Here is a 17,312-nt window from a genome sequence, read left to right on the forward strand (position 1 = left end):
ACTCATGAGATTATGATACCAGAGTTGGTTACAAATGCCTGCTTTCTGTTCATGATATACAGTCCCTACTGGCAGTAGAATAATTCAAATTTTCAATTTTTCTTGGATTTCATCACAAACTCGATCAAATGCATGAAAGTCAGTATTTTAATATCCTTGTGCCATGTGAAAAATAATGGTATGCTCCACTACCTGAACTCTTAAAGCATTTTTTATTTTGATTGTCTCCCCATTATACTGAGAGATTGTCAGGACTTTATCAGGAAGATCATCCAAACAAACTAGAACATTATTAAGGTTCCAGGAGTGCAGTAACTCACTGAATGTATGAGTGATTAAAAGCCATACAGTTGTGACAAGGACCATAAGGAGAGCAGACAAAGGAGTTACATATCTTTAAAAGAAGAAGAAAAAGAAAAAGAATAGAGTATTTTAACCCCTTGGATCTCTTACCAGTGCTAAAGCTGCTGCATTACTTGACCAATATTTAAAGCCTTATGTGACTGAATTCCTTATAGCAAATAATTTTCAAAGGTCAAAACCGTGGAAAATAGAATCAACACGGAATTAGAGAGTAACTATTTCTTTGATACAGTGCCAGGATTCCAAAAATAATATTTAATATAACAAGATGCCCAGACATTAGTAAAATGCTACCTATTTTGTAATTTCGTTGACTACAGTTACACTTTCTTGGTTCATTGAATTATTTTGGACTTAGAAATATATTGCCATTTCATTTAACAATCACAAAACTGTTAATTAAATGCTTCCTATTTGCGAGGCATTGCACCGAGCACTGGAAATAGGGCAGACACTGAGAAAAAGTGTTCCTTCGAGGAATCCACAATCTAGAGAGGGAGAGAAACAGCTCAATTAATTTTTACAATAGAAAATAATTGAAAAAATGCCTACACCATATTGTAAAATGAAATAGTCTTGCCTTAAAAACAAACATAGTTTCAAAATGTTAACAGTATTCTCTTAAGCAGAGGAGAACGGTGATTGCTATAGATTATATTTTCTTCTTTATGCTTTATATGTCATGTGGTTTTCATAAGGATCTCTTAATACTTTTATAATCAAAAGTAAAGAATTTATGTAATAAATTATTTAATGAGTAGTTGGGCAGAATGCACTGAGAACCCCAGGAGAAGACCACTGACTTTGTATGAGAGTCAAGAAAGGTGTAAGAGCAAAAATAACACCTGACTTTGCTCTGGATGATGAATCAGAGTTTACTGAATGGAGAAGACATTGTAGGTGATAGGCAGTTAGTGAGCGAATCGTTGAAAGAATATTAAGTTTTGAAGTTAGCATTCCACATAGTTTGACTGGTGGGCGGTGGTGAAAAGACAAAAGTGGGATGTTCCCCAAGAGACAAAACAATTGTGGATTAGATGCCATCCTACAGATACTTGGATTTCATCTCATAACTAGTAGGAAGCCAGGGGTCCAGCAGTTGAGTCCTCTAAATATGGGACACTCTCAAATTTCTTCTTTATAAGATGTCTCTGGCTCCAAGTTTGTGAGGTACAATTCTTGGTTAAAAATAAAAACCTTTAATGGAATAAGAATTGAGTGAGGGGATTTGAAAGGTACGTTGAGTTGGAAATGACAAGATCTGTTCATGAATTGGGTATAGGAATGAGAAAGAAGAAAAACTGGAGGATAACTTGGGAAGATTGGATGATGTGAAAGCAAAAAGCATGAAAGAATTCATGAAATTACTGGTGCATCGTGAGAATAAGGTATCTGTGGAAAATTCATTAGAATGTTCAAAACACAGGCCTGACACTCAGGAGAGAGGCTGAGGCCCTTTCCTCCCTGATTTCCATCACTACCACAGTAAAGTAACTTATCATAAGACACAAGCATGTAAATGAGTAACCTTTTTAATCTACTAAGTAAAACCCTTTACAAAAACATTTGAGGAAGTTTCAGATAATGGCAAAGCAAACAACCAAAAAATCATGTGTACCAAGTATACTCAACTTTATATTCATATACTTTCCTTCTGATGTAGATTGTCTTGTTGTCCCAATTATTAAGATCCTAGTGCTAGGATTATACATCCACACCCTAGATTATGTAATTTTACAGTGCCTCCCACTGTGGGTGGAGTACGTGCCCCCATTCTACTAATGTTGGGCTTGGCCCTGAAACTGCTTTGACTAATGGAATGTTAGTGAACATGATGTAATTGCTTGCATAGTTTGGCTTGCTCTCTTGTGCACACAAAAAGAACTGTAACACACCACAGAAAGAACTTGTCAATGTCTCTATTGCTCATTCAGTCTCCTCAGACCTGAAACCTAATCAGAAACTTGTAGTCTAGATCATACAGATCACAGCCCTGTGAGCATAAAAATAACTAAAACATCAATAGGCCACTGAAAAGTTTTGTCTTTTTTGTTTTGCAGCATTATTGTAGCAATAGCTGACTAATAAAGCTTTTCCTTTACCTCAGAGTAAAGAAAAGAGAATTGTTTTTTTTTTCTCAAGACTGTAATTACCAAATCATAATCCATTTGTCTTAACTTGCTTTCTAGATGATAGGGAAGTGATAACGAGGTTCTCAAATTAGGGAGTAATTACTGAGTAATTACAGGGAAAGGGTGAGTGACTCTTTGAATTTTTTTTTAGCATTGGAACACTCTAAATAATATATTTTGTATTGATTTCCAGTTCATAAAATGAACATACACTGGGAGATGCAGGTTAAAGCAGGGTTCCTGAGAAATTCTGAAGTCACCTCTTCAGAACTTTAAGTATTGAAAAAAAGACAAAGACTCAAGAAGGAGCCTTCCCTGGGAACATCACCATTTAACTGACCAGTAAGATAGAAGCCAATGAAAAAGGCTGAAAAGAAATGGTCACAGAGCGGTAGATATACAGCCAGGAAAACAATATTATAGAATTAAATGGAGGAAAGAGTACAAGAGATTAGAATAATAGATGGAATATTAAAAGGTTATTTCCTTTTAACTATTGTTTCCCCCCTCAGGCATCTATTGCAAAGTATAATTATCTGTATGCAAAAAAATATATATATATTTTATATATATATATCTTACATGTGTGTGTATATGATGTGTATATATCAGGGGTGGAGAACCTTTGCTTATTGGAAGGCTGCATTAATTTAGCTGTAATCAAATAAGGCTGCATTCAACAAACTTCAATTAGATACACTTAGAAATGTAAGTGTATCTATTTTGTAAAAATCTAACTACTATGTACTTAATAATTTCGAAAAATGAAAACTATTTGTTCATTTTAAAGTTAACTAACATTTTAATGATTTTGTTGTGTCTGCTTTTTGGTGGAAAGCATTTGAATATTTGGTTGCAGCATGGAGGTCCACAGTTTCAGTTGGTCCTCTAGATGGATATCAGTCATTTGTGACCTTAAGGGTGTCTTAATTTCGGTTAGGTAGGAGAATGTAGATTTACAGCAATAAGTGGTTGAAAAGCACGAAAGCATTTTTCAGGCATATTGCTGAAAGGATGGGTATTCTGCTGCATTTTTCCGTGTTTCAATTGGATCTTTCTTAGTATCAAACAATGACTTTAAAATGTCATCTACTGAGAACTCAATCAATTCCAACTGTAGTTCTTTAGGTGCCTTGGTGATTATCAACTAGGTAAGGTTGAAATGCTAATTTGAGTGTGATGTCATGATTCTCAGCGTCAGTGAACCTTTCATTGTATTCTCCAATTAATAGGCCTGTAACAGATACTTATTGTTGAAATGATTCCCATATACCATCCTGTTCATCAGTGAACTTTGCTAATTGGGGAAACTGTTCACCTGAAATTTCCTTTTGAAGAAGCGTTTTGAAAAAAGATAGCTTTAAAAAAAAATGCTTGCATTTTTTTTGCCTCATATCATATACAGGCTTAGTTTTACTTTGCAAAGAAATATTCAAGTCATTTTGATTTGACATATCACACAGAAATGCTACATTCTTATAGAAATCTTTTTCAATAATTCACATTGCTGATTCTGTTCTTCATAAAATTTAACTATTTGTGCTCATAGAGATAGAATGTGAACTAACACCTGTCCCTGAGGTGGCCAATGGGCTTTAGAATGATATGCCAAATCCACACGGAATACCTCATCATTCAACTCTACCATGTTACAAAACTGGCCATGCAGTGTTGCATTTGCAAGAATATTCTTAACAATACTTATAATTTGTTGCAGAGTGTCACTTAAAATAGTAGCACAGAGATTTTGCTGAGGCGAGATACAATGAAAAGAAATGAGAACAGCTGGATCTGTTAATACTTTTTTTTATATATACAATAAACCATCCTGTTTTCCTGTCATGGAAGGTGCACTGTCTGTACATACACTCACTAAATTTACCAAATTCAGTCCAACTTGACTGTATTTATTTTGAAAGTTGGCAAAGATATCTATTGTCTGTGTTCTGTTTGCAAGAGTGCCCAAAGTGAGTAACTGTTCATAGCAAAGAAAATTTTCTGTCATAACCCGAATGAAGTATAAAACCTGTGCTGAGTCAGTAGTATCAGTTGGTTCATCCAAAGCAACTGAAGAATATATATTTTCCTTTTGAAGTATCACATGAATTTGTTCTGTTAAGTTGATGGCTAATTCATGCTGCTGATCAGTTATCATTCTCCTTGAAAGAGGTGGTTGAAAGAGCATCCTACAACTTTGACAATGCATTCTTTCACAACTTCTACATCACTGAATGGCTTCCCTTTTTTCCCCGAGTATATAAGCTACTTTATAAATTGCTTCAGTGGCATTATTTCCAGTCTTATTATTGCTTGAAAGAATTATCTTCACTTTTGCTTTTCATATTTTAATTTCTGCAGTACAAACTCTCATGTCTCTCCCTCTAATTTAAAATATTTGTGGTTCTTATGAGGGTTATAATGCTGATGAGCATTGAATTTCTTTAATGTTGATATTGCAGCATCACAAAGCAAGCAAATCATCCTGTCTTTAGCAGAAACACGATAATATTGCAATTCCCAATCCTCACTAAAAAATCTGTTTTCTTTCTTCAGTGTTCTCTTGGTCTTCTTTGACATGATGGGCTGTTAAGCAGACAGAATTTAAAAATACCATCGAGCTGTGCAACTATTGACAAATTCCACTTCAAGCAGAAACACAGTGCACCATTGTCAAAAGTTGATAACAGACTGGCATATTCCACCCTCATAAACTCTCGCCAACCAGCCTCGTGTGGTAGTGTCACCAGTCAGTCACGGGAAGTCAGAATTAAATCATGAGCATAGCAGCTGTCAATTTGGCCCTTATGGCTTACTGATGTTCTAATTGTGCCAGGCGATCTGGGAGGGTTATTTTGTTGAAACTTATTTTATTCTTTAGTATTTTAAATATGTTCATTTTAAAAATAAAATAAAAGTATAAGAGACAAACAAAAATATATTAATAAAAATAAAAGGATTTGTTCTGCAAAATTTGGATTCAGTCAAAAGGCCACACTTAGGAACCTAGAGGGCCATATGTGGCCTTAAGGACGTAGGTTCCCCACCCCGGCGTGTGTGTGTATGTGTGTGTGTGTGTGTGTGTGTGTGTGTGTGTGATATATGATGCCATTATTTAAAATAACAATAAGAAAAATAACTAACCTATAGCAAGGGTTCTTAAAATTTAATGTGACTACAAATCATCTAGAACTTTTGCTATTAACGCAGATTCCACATGTCCACCCCGGTAACTTAGTGTCTGTGGTCTGGATCAGGACTCAAGATTCTCAGTTTTAACAGTACAGAGAGGTACATCTGAAGAAAGTGATCTAGGAATGACATTTCAAAGAATAATGATTTTTTTGATGTCTAAAAGAAGGAAATGAAAAATGTGGCTAGATAAAAATTTGTGATCTCAATACCTTGTTTTCTCCTTTAAAATTTCTGAGGTGACCCAGTGATTACTGGTTGGTAACAGGTTCAGGACGTGGCCATTCCAATGAAATGGAGCACAAGCAAAGGACAGTGATGAGAGAATGTTCTGGTGAAATGCTTAGTTCATAATGAGCACTCACACATCTCTTGAATGAATAAATGAATGCTATACTAGAGGTTTCTTGAGGAGATATGTGAGCTGGTCATAGACCTAGGAATCATCTTGTCAAGAAAACAAATGGGAATGTACCAGAAGATTATGTAAGACCAAAAATATTCTAAGAAACTATTTAGGAAAAAGTGAAGAGAAAAAGAATGCACCCTCCAATTGAAAAAAAAAAAAGACAAAGAAAGAATGGTCAACAAAGTCAAGCAAAATCAAGGACGTAGATTTTCACAGAAAGAATGCCATGCAAGGTAAAGTTCAGCAGAGCACTCTAATAAAATTAAGTGGATGAATAAAATCCATAAAAATAGACTTGATAATTAAGTAGTCATTGGTAATTTGAGAAAACGCTGTTTCAGAAAAAAAGTTCGAGGACAGAGAAGCAGTAATTGCTTGGTGGCAGACATGAGGATAGAAGAATGTATTAACAAAATAATCCTTCATAAAAAAAAATTTTGGAATAAGGAACAGAAGTCTAGCCAGGTAATTTGGTATTTAAAGTCACAGAAACGTATTTGAGATTTGGAATATAATGAACCTCCAATTCAGATTGCTTTACACTGAATAAACAACAGATATTAAAAACTAACAGTAAAGAAAAAATAAGCTAACAAATGCTGGCCATTTTCCAATTTTCATACAAATTCATTTTGTGTACATTATTTCATCAGATGCACACACACCCACCATGAGTAGGAAGGAACAAGGACATAAAGTGAACTATCTCATTCTGTCATCCCAGGCTGCTTCCTTTGTTTACAATAGGATGAGGATTCCAGAAACGGTTAGAAGGGGAGTAAGTGAATAAAGATTTGAGTTAGGAGAGAAAGTTGAATTTTGAATCTATGTCCTGCTTTAGTCTGGGGATATTTTCTAGTTTTTTTTCCTTTGATGTTTTCTTCTTTCCTAGTTTTTTGTTCACTTTCTGGTTTTTATTTCTAACTCTTAGATTCATTTTCTTTGTTTCTTGTTTTTTATTTCAAGTTTTTGTTGTCCTTCTACTTTTGTTCTTTGTACAAATATTTTCATTGCTTATTTTTTAGGCTTCTAGTGCATTTTACATTTGTTTTATTATATATTTAATCTCTAAAACTCTTTCTAGTTCTATAATTATTTCTATTTATTTTAATTTTTAAACTTATAAAATATACCCATAAATGCATAAAAGCAGATACAACATTGTCTTTAATATTTTCTTGGCTATTTTTATCCCTTTGATTAGCATAGAGATGTTTAGAATGAGGTTATTAATAGTTAAAAAAACTTATGCTAGGACTTTTATTGAAAATGGTATAAATTTATTGACTAATTTGCAAAGAGTTGGCAACCTTAATTTATTGAGTCATCTAATTCATGAACACAATATATCCCTCTATTTAGTTGCATCATCTTCAACTTTGGAATTCTCTGTATGGAGGCTATATGAGGTTATCTGTAGGATCTGTAAGATCCTATATGAGGCTATCTGTAGACTCTCATGATACCATACGACTGCTTATTGTCATCTTTGGAAGTCAACCAAATACCAGAGTTCCAGTTAGTTCAGACAAGGTGACTACCGCCTCTAGTCACAGAGACCATGGGAAATTCAGCGAGACTCTGTGAGACTCTGCTGTGCCTCTAATTCTATCCTAATCCACCCAGGTTTATCACACTTGTGTCATACCTCATTCCTTTTCCTTTCCAAACATGTTCTCTTGTGCTTTTCCACCCTATTAATGAATCCCCCCGCCACATTTGGATAATACCTTTTGAACCTAGCAGTCATGAGTCTAGAATATTTGTTCCCTGCTATTTTCCCAAACACACCTTCAGGCACAAAAGCAGCCTTATCTTCCATAATTGAAATAGGAGGAGTTGGAGAGTAGTCAGGGGTGGAAGACAAACCAACGGCTAATAGCTCAAATTACTAATATAAATTAAAATACAATCTGATGGAGACTCCAGAAAATTAAAATAATAAATAGACAGAATTACATGGAATCAAAGACACTTAGGATCTTATCTAAGAAACAGAATGAAGGGATCTGTAGAATGGCAGCTGCACAGCAGGACTAGAGAGGCTACGGATTCTGACTGAAGCAGGAAAAATATACAGAGATCCCCAAGGGAAATTTTCAGAGGGAAAAAAATCTGAGACAATATAAGACTTTAAAAGGTATAAAAAATTGAGGATAAGGTAAAGGTAAATTTAATGCAAGAAACAAAAAGAAGGACAAATTTGAAATTTCAAGATAAAAAGAAATCTGTTTGAAAATGTCAAGACCAAATAAAGCAAACAAAAAGTTTGGATTGGTTTTATATAAAGCAAATATCAATTTAAAGCAAATATAAATTTGAAATGATTTCAAACAATTGAGGTAAAACAAAACAAAGCAAAACAAAAAAAAGAGCATGGTGAACTTTTTCCAATGCATGTATAGTTTTCCTGAAAGTGAACCCATAACAGAATATAGAACAGTATATGACTCACCTTTGAACAATATTTGTGGTGCCAGCATTGTTTATACATCTCCAACTTTAGAGGCAACATATTTTTTTTAAAAGGAGTTGGTCGTGATTATATAAAAAAATGGAAGCATAAACAAGCTTGACAATATAAGAGGTTAGCTGACCAAAATAAGCCACAGGAGAAAGGAAAAGTTGAGCAAATGAGTAGGAGCATTAATATCTGACCTTAGACAGTAAAGAGTATAGTCTCTGTTGAAAAAAAGAAATGGACCTTTATATTATTTGAAGTTGTAAAAGTAATCAGTAGAAGAACAAAACCAAAAATATAAATGTCAAATATTAAAAGGAAGGGCAGGGAAAGATGAGGTAAAGTGGGGCAGAGCCTGGACTTTCATATCAGGAATCAATGACAGTTTTAATATTGACATGCATGTGATCAAGAATTATGCAGTAACCTCCCAAAGGGAAAGAATTAAAAACCAACAGGAGTTTCTTCTGAGAATGAGATCAGAGTAAGGGAAAGATGAGTCAGAGATCGTACTTTGTACCATAACTTTCTTATGAGACCGTCATTTATTGTAAAACATGATTTTTAAAAGGCTGATGCTAAATTCACTTCCCATAAAACTACTAGTTGTACACTTATACTAGCAAAAAACAATAAAGAAAACTATATCTTAAAACATTAAGTACATAAAATGGAATGAGAAGAAGCCATAATCGGGCTAACAAATTAATTCAAATGCCTAAATGTAAAAGACATTATAGAAAAAAAAAGAAGACATTCAATACCAGAAGAGAAAAAAGAAAAAGAATATTAGGCAGCAGAATATTCTTTGTTACATAAAAATAAGGCCTACAAAATGTTTAACATATTTAGACAGTAAACTGTTTTTGCAATTTTAATTATTATTGGATTATTGGACATTACTTACAACATTTGAGTACTGTATTACTTTTTTCTGCTTTTTCTAACTTTATTATTTTCTAAAAATGAAGAAGAAAGTACAAGTATTTGTAGAACACCCATCAGCTAAGTGTTTAAATATGTTTCCATTTGTTCTGAGGAATAAAATTCATGGTAGCTTGCCCCCATATCAACTCTAAAGTGATGGCACTAATAGATTTATCTGAAGTTACAATTAGTAAATGATGGAGCAAGAATTTTTCTGGATTCAAAGCTGTTTATATTATACTGCCATAATCATTTCTGTGACCATTAATCTCAGTGATTATATTTTTGGTCTACTCAATTATAATACCTAAATATTAATATTAAAATACAGTGGTTCTCCTTTATCCATGGTTTCATTTTCCAGGGTTTCAGGAACCCATGGTCAACTGCAAATAGTCAATGGAAAATTCCAGAAATAAACAATTTATAAGTTTCAAATTGGGTGCCATTCTGAATAGTTTAATAAAATCTCACACCTTCCTGCTTCCTCCCACCTGGGATGTGAAACATCCCCTCATCCATCATCTCCACACTGTGTCCATTAGTCACTTAATAACCCTCTTGGTTATCAGATCAACTGTGGTGGTATCACAGTGCTTGTATTCAAGTAACCTTTTACTTACCAATAGCCCCAAAGTCCAAGAGTAGTGATGCTGGCAATTTGGATATGCCAAGGAAGAAGAAAAAGAAAGGTCAATACAGTACAAGATATTTTGAGAGAGAGAAAGACCACATTCACATAACTTTTATTATACTATATTGTTATAATTGTTCTATTTTATTATATGTTATTGTTGTTAATCTCTTACTTTGCCCAATTTATAAATTAAACCTTATCCTAGGTATGTATGTATAGGGAAAAAATGGAGTATAGTTCTGTACTATCCGAGATTTCAGGCATCCACTGGGGGTCTGGGAACATTTGCCCTGCGGATAAAGGACAACTGCTATATACACTGATCTACACTATACTTACCCAGATCTTCTTTGGCTTCTGTGCTAGGCGGTATAATAGCCTCCCAAAGATGTCCTAATGTTGGCCAGGTGTGGTGGCTCACACCTGTAATCCTAACACTCTGGGAGGCCAAGGAGGGAGGATCCTTTGAGGGCAGGAGTTTGAGACCCCCATCTCTACTAAAAATAGAAAGAATTAGCTGGGTGTGGTGGCATTCGCCTGTAGTCCCAGCTACTCAGGAGGCTGAGGCAGGTGGATCGAGTGACGGAACCGTTGACTTTGAAGATGGAAAATGGAAGGGGCCAAGCAATGGAGAAAGACCCTGTAAAAGGCAAGGATTCTCTCCCAGAGTCTCCAGAGAATGTAGCCCTGCTGACACCTTGATTTAAGCCTACTAGGACCTCTTTTGCACTTCTGACCTCCAGAGCTATAAAATAATAAATTGATGTTGTTTCAAGACCATTTGTGACAATTTGTTACAGCAGAAATAGGAAACTAAGAAGGACCTAGGCTTACCTCTTGTTTCTGCTGTGTGATTTTGGGCAAGATTCTTAACCTCTGTAAACCTGTTTCTTTATCTACAAAGCTGAAATGATAAAAATACCTATTTGAACAAGTGTGGTGATCATTAACTTACAGTAACAGGCAGATATCACTAAAGGGTAGATATTATTAAGCACTAATTATGGAGGAAAAATAAAATAAAATTTGTAAGAAAAAAATGGTGAAGATTGCTTTTCACTTCCAAATCCTCAAAGTCAGATAGCCAGTGATTCTTCGTAACATATTGGCTACAAGTTGAAATATGAAGGAGGAAAACTGCTCCAATATTGAAACCACTTCATGATTCAAGCTCATTCACTCCACTCCTTTAATATCTAGCCTCTTTGGGGAAGAGGCAATATCCTTGACTGTCTATAAATTTATGAGTGTAGTTGCTTTTATGGCTCTGAATGTAATAGAACCTAAGTAAATACTGATAAGTCCTCTATTCTTCTGAGAAGTTTCCACCCACATAATATTGTCCTATCATTGGAAATCCCCATAGTTTTGATAAGAATGAAGGCAAGAACTCTTTTATATATAACACTTGTCAATTAGAATCAGAACAACATTCATCATTTGAGTTGGAAAGGCTATAGATTTTTTTTAAAAAACCCACTTGAAGTCTGTATAATGAAATTTTACCCTTATTGTCTTTTGAGCATCTTCAGCTAGTTGGGGGGGGTTAATGTTGGCTTTCAAGTTTTTTTTTTCCCCCAAGCATCGTTTAACATGGTTTGCATTTATAGATTAAACGATAAACTGAATTAAAAGAAATAAGTATTTTCTGTCACCACAGTCTTCCCCCATAAATAGACCTGAAATAGACCTGAAAATCACATACATTTTTTCAATGTAGGGATAGGTACAGTCTTCTTTTATTAGGCCTGCAGGGAACTATATTAATTCTTTCAAACAACTTAGTTACTGGTCATTTTCAGAAACTCTTTGTCTACACTGTATTTAAAGAGTCTTTTTTTTTTTTCTTCAGAAAGCTATGTAAGCTTTCTGTATACAGGATCGTAAGATGACAGGAGTTAATTAGCATCCATGAAGCCTCACAGGTAGGTAAATTCTCATGGAAAACCATGATGATTCTAAAAAGTTTAAACTATGACTAAAGAAAAATGATACACATAACTCCCTCTATTCTACAGTGTATGGTTTTTCATTGGAATGTGAATCACTTCAAGACACAACTTATGTTATTTGAAAAACAACTGTTTTGGACTCTGTGCCCAGTCCTGGGGGGCTTTTCCAGACCGCTGGCATTCTCAAGACAAGTGCCTGTCGGTGCTGTCATGGACCATCAGTGTCTGGATCACGTCACTGGACAGGAAGTAAGGATAAACATGGATATGACTAAATGCGTAAATGAACAAACAGTTCTGGAATGAAAATATATATGAGTTAGTTCCTGGATTTCAAATGAGGATATAGCAGAGTTTACTTCTCTTTGCTAATATGAAGTCAAAGTACACAGGTCATTTATGAACACTACTACACAAACCAGTATGAAGTCAAGACTTATGACAAAACGACTAGAAGAAATCTTTTATTATCCAGAATTTTATCACCCCCAAAATCAATTTTTTTACATTCCTATTGATTTACTGATCATATTTTATATAGTTTATTTGTTTAGCACAGAAAAATCAGAGTTTTTTTTCCTACCTTATGAGAAAAATTCAGGCACAAGTTTAAAATTCTGCACATACGTTAGGCTTCATATCCTGACAAGACACAGTGATCTGTTCTTCCTAAGAACTCATGACCCTTTATGAATATTATGCTGACTAAGGATGCAGTCACATACTGCTAGTAGACACATTGGGGATTATTATTTAGCCTGCATTCTATTCAATTTTATAAATGTGTTATTAACCCAGCTAATGGAAAGCTCTCTCCTACTAGAGAATAGCAACTGCATCTCTTTACATAATCCCTCTCTGCCTAGAGGGGTGAGAAAGATGATAGGCAGATAGATGATAAAAAGATAGATAGATAATTTGCTGAATGAATGTGGTCATTGTAAGTGAATAAAAAGTGAATGCAAAAAAATTTAAATACCTATTATTTTATATTGTTTTATTTTGGATATAATTATAATATCTTTTTTCATAGTCTCTATCATCTGAGATAAAGACCATCACTGACTCTTAATAATATCCATTGCTAAGAATAATCAGCATGTTTTCATTAATATCATATCCATTAAGTAGTAGTTAAAATATCAAAAGTCATTAGAAACATAAAATAGAGCAAGAGGAATTATCATTATTCTCTTTAGTTTTCACTTTTGATTTAAAAACCATACATGAGATGAAAAATGTGTTCTTATCTTTGACCCAGTTACGATGTTGAAGCAACATGAACTATGCCCTTGAATGCAACCTGTAAGTGGAGGTTATTGCTTCTTCCCACGAGGGTGTAAATTCAACCCAATAAATGCACCACATGTACCACACATTCAGGAAACAAAGAAATTAAGAAGACACAATTCCCGTCTTCAAGGAGTTACAGGATATCAAGAACATTTTTGCATTTCTTTTTTTGAATGGTCAACTTTGTCTTCGATTATATAGCATGTAAGAGATGAGGTTCTTTATTATGAAAACCAATGTACATGGGTTCTTTTCACAACTGGACTGAAGAACTATCCATGACTATAATATAAAGCCTTAGAATCTGTTCTGAATACTTTAGATGCTTGGTAAATGACTGAATTAATTAATTAGTCAATGGATCTGTTCTGGATATTATAGAGACTTGGTAAATATTTAACCAAATTAATTAGTTAAAATATTCCTTTTATGCTTTTTATTATATATAGAATGTTAATTTTATCATTTTCTGAAGACTAAGAATAGATTTGGGATACCATCCCAGAAAAATGATCATTTTTACATTTTCTAAGGAAATATTTCTGACTCTATTCTTTATGCCCCATTTTAAAGTAAAAGAATGTGTATCTAAATATGGCCCAGACAAGATACAACATTAAATATAAACTTGAAATGAAAACTAAGTAACCCAATAACACAGAAACAGTCATACTTTTCGGAGGACTGTGCTTTCAGGGAAATAGAAAAGGGATTTTCTAAAACAATATCTCAAATATATAAATCTTGAAATGCTTGTAATATTCCCATAAATCTCTTCTTGAATTGTGATATATCTCAGGCCCCATACCACCTTCATATACTTTTATTTTCATTCTTAGTAGGTACTCAATGCATTTGAGATTAATCCTCTACTTTTCTGTTTATTTCTTCAGTAAAAATATAAACATCATGTTGAACTTCAAATAAACCAATTAAAATCTTATACAGAGAATAAGATCTCAGACATGTAGAAAATTAGCCTTACTAGATATATGAGGCTCTGGACAGGTTTATAAAATTCTGTGTACTTCTGAACAAAGAAGTCCCCAGCTATACCCAGATAAGTGTATTTTATACTTCATGTTAGGTTTGGCAGAGAGTAAACAGGTGGCAAGGAAGTGGCTAAGGACAGAGAGTGGTAACCAAATTATAGCTAGGAACCAAATTGCTGCTAGGAACTGTTCCTGGTGGGACATACACCATAAGGAGCTTTGTGACCTTTGACCTTGAGCTCATTATCCTGGTAAGACATATGTGTAGTAAGGAAACTGTTATATAACCTAACCTGTTATATAACCCCAACCTGTCAATCACCCCAAAGGCAGGAAACAGCAACCAATCCTGCCAAGAGAAAGGCGGGACAAACTAGTGAGCATATAAAAGACAGGGTGTGCTCAGACTTCAGTGTCTTTCTCCACTCATGGAGACTGACCCATTCGTTCCTCTCTCTCTGGAATGTATTTTCACTTTGTGTCATTTTGTGTGGCTCACTTCTTCACTTTCACTTCTTATGGCTTCATTCTTTTTCCTGTAATAAACTGTGTGGGATTGTTTTGTATCTGTGATCATTGCATCATCGGCTCAACTCCCTACCAGTACTTATTCTTGACACTGGGAACCAGGGACCAGGGAACACCCAGACAGATCTAACAGTTTTTATAACCACTTAGTCAATTATATTCATAAGATGGAAAACAACATACAACTTGTTGCAACCATTTCTAACTTAAAATACTTAATTCCATAGAAAAAGTAATAATTCCATTAATTTATTCAATTAAGACTATTTTGTTTTTTAATGAGATCAAGAGATGAGATCAAATCAGTTTCTCCACAGAAAGTATGCAAACATTGCAACTGCTAGTATTTTAAAAGCAGCAAAGTAACTTCTTAGAAGAAATTATGTTCACAGTGCACTATGGTTATTTTAACATCCTATTGGAAAATATAGAGGCAATTATCACTTCATGAGCTTTTGCAGAGTTACCATATTTTATTAATTCACCGATATGGATGTGTCTGTAAAATCAAACATAGTACAGAAATAAGTTATCAAGGTAAATGTTAACATAAGAACATTTTATTTAACTACTTCCATATTTCATTTTGCTTTACTTTTAAGTTGAATTATCCAGAAAATTGTAGTTCTCCTAGTTTATGCATAACAGGAAACACTAGGTTGTAGCAATTGATTTAATTGTTCTCTGGAGCATAAATTACCTAAACATTACTCACTGCATTGATTGTCATTGTTGGATATGTGTGTAACTAAAGGGGATGCCAACACTTTATCAAACTTAATTTTTAATTATTAATCACTTCCTGTCCATCTAAAAGCAATATGATTAAATAAAAATAAAATCTCTCTGGATAAAGACAATTGGAAGAGCTATATGGAATATAACACTTAGATTAAGAAAAAATTTCATAAATTTTATGTTTCAGAAACTACATTGTGTTTTCTCAAAAAGAATATAGTAATCTGGTATTAATTTCTCCAGAAGTCTGTCTCCAAAAACTTACAATTAATGTGTTATTGGTTTGAAGGTTGATATCCTTAATTTGGAATGTGAGTTATTTGTTTGGTTTTTGATGGGATAGAAAAATACATTTAAGGAATGCATTACTTACACAAAAGGGATAGATGTGAGAACAATAGGAAAGGAAAGACCCAAAACCTATATCTCATTTTTTATACATAAATTCAACCATTCCTTCAACAATGCCAACATTTATGGTGATATACATATAAACACATGTTCCTATATAGTTTGATTCTTACTAGCAGCATTTTCTTATACAACTCTTTTCATCCAGTCAGTCAAATACAGGTTTAATGATGCTATCAGCGAGGTACTCTTCGCAGCATTGGGGATAGTTTCTGCCCTCATGGGCCTTATTCTTGTGAGCAAGGGGAGCACTATGAAAATAATTAAACATATATCAAAATGTCAGTGACTGCTAAGTTAAATGAAGAGAAATGAAGTGAGATGAGATGATAGGGCAATCAGGGCTATTTTTGATAGGTTGCTTAGAGAAGACCTCCACAAGATCACCTAACATTTAAGAAGAGACCTGAGCAAATAACTAAGGAGAAGAAAGTTTCTATGCAGAACACAGAAAATTCAATACTGATGCAGCAACAATTTCTGTGTCTTCTGGAAACTTCAAGTAGGACAATGTGTTTAGAGAGCAAGAGGGTGGTAAGCAGTTGGAGATGAGGTAGAAGGGTAACAAGTGGCCTACTGTGTGCTCACTATTAGTGGGGACCTACCATGTGCCAGGCAGTCCATTAGATGCCCAGGATAATAAGAATTGCATGTATTGAGTCCTTATAATTTACTGGGAAACATACTAAACACTATATATTTATCTTACTTAAACTTCAGTACCACCTGTCTTAGTTAGCTTTAGCTATTTTAACAAAATGCCAGAGACTGAGTTGCTTGAACAACAGAAATTTGTTTCTCACAGATCTCGAGGCTAAACATCTGAGGTCAGGGCATTAGCAAGGGTAAGTTCTGCTGAGAGCTCTCTTCCATGGCTTGCTGATGCCAACCTTGTCCCTGTGTCCTCATATGGCCTTTCCTCTGTCTGTGTGTGGAAATAGAGAGTGAGGGAGACAGAGACAGAGAGCCCAAAACGAGGGCTCAACCCTGATTATCTAATAGATCCTAAATACCTCTTAAATATCTAATCTCCAGATACCATCATTCTGGGGGTTAGGGCTTTAACATATGAACTTGGGAGGAGCATGTACATTCAGTCCATAACACCAACCCTGTGTGATATATATTATTTTTCTCATTTTATAAAACAAAGCAAAAAACATTAGGATCAGAGATATAAAATAACTTTCCTATGATGGAGGCAGATCTAGGACCTAATCTCAAGAGGCCCAAATCAATGTTATTATTATAATATTAATCTCTGTGCTATCCTGATTCCA

This window comes from Lemur catta, chromosome 9 (assembly GCF_020740605.2).
Source record: "Lemur catta isolate mLemCat1 chromosome 9, mLemCat1.pri, whole genome shotgun sequence".
NCBI classification, from domain to species: Eukaryota; Metazoa; Chordata; class Mammalia; order Primates; family Lemuridae; genus Lemur; species Lemur catta.